The sequence below is a fragment of the Tupaia chinensis genome, unplaced genomic scaffold (assembly GCF_000334495.1).
Source record: "Tupaia chinensis unplaced genomic scaffold, TupChi_1.0 Scaffold000511_1, whole genome shotgun sequence".
NCBI classification, from domain to species: Eukaryota; Metazoa; Chordata; class Mammalia; order Scandentia; family Tupaiidae; genus Tupaia; species Tupaia belangeri.
Window position 1 is genome coordinate 1963359 of NW_006160024.1, and position 4871 is coordinate 1968229.

The window sequence follows — 4871 nt, forward strand, 5'->3', positions numbered from 1 at the left end:
TGAGAGGAGGGTGGGAAGGGACAGAGGGTCAGAAAGAGGGGTGGAAATAATTCTAGGAACTAGAATTGGAAATTTATTTTATTTGTAATGTGCATGATTGAGTCACTATGCAGTGTGTACTGGATGGGAGATCGCATTTTGTGTGCTGTGATGATGCTTAGGGATGCTTACAAAAAAAAGTTTCAGGAAAAAAATATATCTATTCAATGACTGCAGTAGGATATGTAGCCCCAGTTAGGTGCTACTTTATAGGATGCGTAAAGTTAGACTTGTGCTCATGGAGATGTCTGTGTCACATGTGTTTGCTAGGAGGGTATTTGGATTGATTAGGGTCTTTGGTGATTCAATAAAATGTGGGGGGAAAATGGTATAGAAAGCAAACATAGATACCAGAGACAGTGTGGGAGGAGAACAGGAGGTGGCAGAGGGTAAGAGATAGGGAACCAAGGATGGGGGGGAAAAAGCAAAACATACAGAAAACAAGAAATGGAAGATCATTTGCTAAGAATAACATGTTTGTTGATGTGCTTTATTGAGACAATATACAGTGTACTCGAGATGGAAAATCTCATTTTGTATGTTGTAATGATGTACAGTGAATGAATGCAAATAAATAAATTGGAAAAAAAAAATAGTCACAAAGTATAAACCTCCCAACTGTCCATCAGTGAATAAACTAAATATGGCATAGTCATATAATTGAATAGCATTCAGCCATAAAATTAATAAAGTACTATAAAATGCTTTTTTTTTTTTTGGAGAGGTTTTCACTATAGGGCGCATGCGCTCGCCAGACAGACAGAGACATAGAGACAGAAAGCGAGAAATCACCCCCCAGGGAGGATGGTCACACCGCAATCCCTTCTCCTCCATTCTCCTTGTCGGAGCTGTTTTATAGTGTAGTTTTATATACTATAAATAATTATTTATGAAATAGATAATTTCTAAATAAGATAATTGAGAAGGTCACAAAGAAAAGGTATATGTTGGCTGGACTACAAAAATATTAAATATTGTATCTGTAAAAAAGTCCAAAACAGGGCCAGCAGGTGGTGTGGTGGTGAAAGGCACTGGACTCCCACATGGCCGACCACGGTTCAAGTCCTGAATCTGGTGGCTTGCTTTCTCACTTTCCCTCTCTGTCTCTGTCTGTCTGACCAAACTGGAAAGTAACAATAATAATAAAGTTAAATAAAATAATTCTTTAAAAAATATTTTTAAAAAATGCTTTAAAACGGATAATTCTTAAAAACATACTGAGTGAAAGAAGTTATAAAATCTACATATTTTGTGATTCTGTTGTTATAAAATGTTACAAAATGAGTGAATAAAGACAAAGTAGATTACTAGTTTTCAAGTAATAGGGGATTATGGTATTAAGAATGATTGTTAATGGATTCAGGGTTTCTTTTTGGGATGATAGAGATGTTCCAAAATTAGATGTTTTTTGGAATTAGATATTTTAATGGTTGTACAACTTTGTGAACATACTAGAAATATTATACTATACTGTATCATACCCATTAATGTGGTGCATTTTATAGTATATGACATATCTCAATTTTAAAAAGTTATATTCAAAGGCCGGCAGGTGGCAAAGTGGCTTAGGGCACTGGACTCCCAAATAGCCAATTGCGGTTTGAGTCTTGGACATGACGGCTTGCTTTCTCATTTTCCCTCTCTCTCTCTCTCTTTCTCTTACTCTCTCACTCTATCTCTGGTCAAATTAAAATAAACAAGTAAATAAATAAAGTTAAATAAAATAATTCTTAAAAAAGTTATATTCAAAAAAAATTTTTTAAAGTTATATTCAAAGTTATAGAGCAGAATAAAGAGCATCTGTAACATATCATTCATGATCTCTGGATGCAATCCAAAATAACTAGGCATACCAGTAAATCAGAAAAAATAATCCATATTCAAATGACAGTCAGTGGTTACTGAACTTAAGACACCAGATGGTGAATTACCAAAAAGAATTTTAAAACTGCAGTTGTAACTATGTTTAAAAGACTAAAGGAAAAAATGCCTATAGTAAATTAACACATAGGAAATTTCAACAGGAAAAAAATTTTAAAAAGACCCCAAACACTATAAAAAATAAATATAAGGAAATATAGACTGGACACATAAACTGTGATAAAAATTTACTGGATGGATTTAATAGCAGATTGAGGTGACAGAAGAGTCATTAGACTTGAAGAAGATCAATAGAAAATACCTGATCTTAAGTAACAAATGGGGAAAAAATATATTGCCTCAGGAACTTATAGGACTATATTAAATGTTCTAACATGAATTTAATGTCCAAAAAGGAAAGTTAAATAGGGAATGGAGCAGAAAAATTATCTGATTAAATAATGTTCCAAACTTACCCAAATTTGGTGAAAGGTATAAATTTATAGGTTTCACAGCTAAGCACACTTCAGCTAGGATAAATACACAAAAATTGATACTGAGGTATGCTTTCTGCCAGAAATCTAACTAAACAAATATAACTTAGAAACCAGTCAGAGAGACTAGTAGCCTAAATTCAGCCATATGAATAATTTACATTAAGTGTAAATGGACCAAATACTCAAAAGGCAGAGATTTTTTCACAGTGGGTAAAAAAAGCAACATCTAATGATATGCTACCTAAAAAAGGCACACTTAAAATTCAAAGACACAGATGAAGGCTATATATCATGCTTTCAAAAAGACATGCTTTGTAAATAAACAGTAAGCACAAGAATACCAATGTGTTTATATTAATATCAGATAAAGTAGACTTTAAAACAAAATGATAACGAACAAAACATGATTCAAGGGCAAATTTATCAATGTATATACATCTCATACAATTTCAATATACCTGTACTAGATGCATACATATAGTAAAAATGAAAAATTAAATAAATCAATATTCATGGTTGGAATATTCTTTAGCAATTGATAGATTTGTAAAAATCAGTAAATATATAGAATATCTGACTGACAATAACCATCTTGACTCAATTGAAATTTGTAGAACATTACATGCAACAATGGCAGAATATTTTTCCTTTTCAGGTGCACTTTGTTTATTCACTGAATGGACCACATATTGAGTTATAAAGTAAATCTAAGTAAATGTAAAAGAACTAGAAACATACAATGTCTTCTCAGACCTCAGTGCAATCATATTACCAATAAATAATAAGATATCTGAAAAGAAACCAAATATGTAAAAACTAAACAATACAGTTATGAGTAATCCATGAATCAAAGAAAAAATAGAAATCATCTTGAACTGCATGAAAATGTAAACACTATATACCAAAATTTTGGCGATGTAGCTAACACACTGCTTAGAGGGAATTTTATATAATTTTAAATACTTATATGAGGGGGACCAGCAATTGACATAAGGGTTATGTCACTGGACTCCCATGTAGCTGACCATGGTTCGAGTCCCGGACCCAGTGGCTTAAACTCATGCCAGGCATTGTGTGCGTGTATGCCCAAGATCCCAAGAGGAGAATGGAGGAGAAGGGATTGCATGTGGCCATCACCCCGGGGAGTGATTTCTCACTTTCTGTCTCTCTGTCTTTGTCTTTCTGGAGAGCACATTTGACCTATAGCAAAAAAAATCTCCAAGATACATACATACATACATACATACATACATACTTATATTTGGAAGGAGGAAAAGAAAAATCAATTTTCTATATTTTTATCTTAATAAGATAGAAAAAGAAGTGTAGAGTACACCCAATGAAAGTGAAAGCAATGAAAGAATAATGTATTAACTACATTTACTTATTTTCTGTATTCTTATTGTTCTTCATCTGGGGTCTTGCTGACCTGAGAGACTGTCCCTCCTGAGGTTAGCAATTCCTAGAGATAATAAACAACTAGCTTTTGAGCACATCCTTTTAATGCAAACTATGCAATCCTGAGTCCATACTTCACCCATGCCTCTTTATATTGTCTTCCACTTCTCATCTGGGACACTCTGCAACCATCCTAATTACTATAGGGCCAGGTACCAGACAATTAGGAACCATCTCTAGAGTTCAGAGCCTGCCAAAACTATTCAATCCTAAACTTGCTTAACTTGTTTATATTGTTATTTCCATTACTTCCTGAAAGAAGAATAAAGTCTTGTACCCACAGTTTTCTCTGCCTTCTTTGTCACCTCTGTACTTCCTTGTGAAGTATTATGCCTCTCAATTCTAGGAGACTATAAGAATAACAGACTTCTTCCTCATGCATTATTTTCATGTGTATATGTCTTATCATACCTGAGCAAAACAAACCCCAGGTACTAAAACACAATGAAGAAAATGTAAAAGTCAACAGTTGGCTCTTTCAAAAGTTAAATAAAGTTGATAAATGTCTAGTTACAACATTTTTTTTTAAAAAAAGAGATTGAACACCAGTATCAGGAATTAAAGAGGGGCTATTACTACAGATTCTACAGGCATTAAAAAGATAATGAAAGAATAATACTTTTATGCCAATAAATTTGATAAAGTAGATGCCATAGAAAAATCCCTTGAAAACCAGTTTACCATAACTGACAGGATGAAATAAAACAAACTACACAAACATATATTTATTTAATTAGAGATAATTTAGACTTACAGAAAAGTTGCAAAATTAACAGAGGGCTGGATCCCTTTTATCTTTTATTCAGGTTTCCTCTTTTAGCTGTCATTTATTCAAAATTTTGATTTGATCTTAGGCAGCTTATTGAAGCATTTTAAGTCTCAGTTACCCAGTCTGTAAAATGGGAATAATAATGGGACCCATCTCACTGGATTGTTGTGAAGACACATGAGAACACTTGTGAAGTGTTTAGAGAGAAACTAGCTTACAGTAAGCAGTCAAGAAATCTTAAGTTCTGG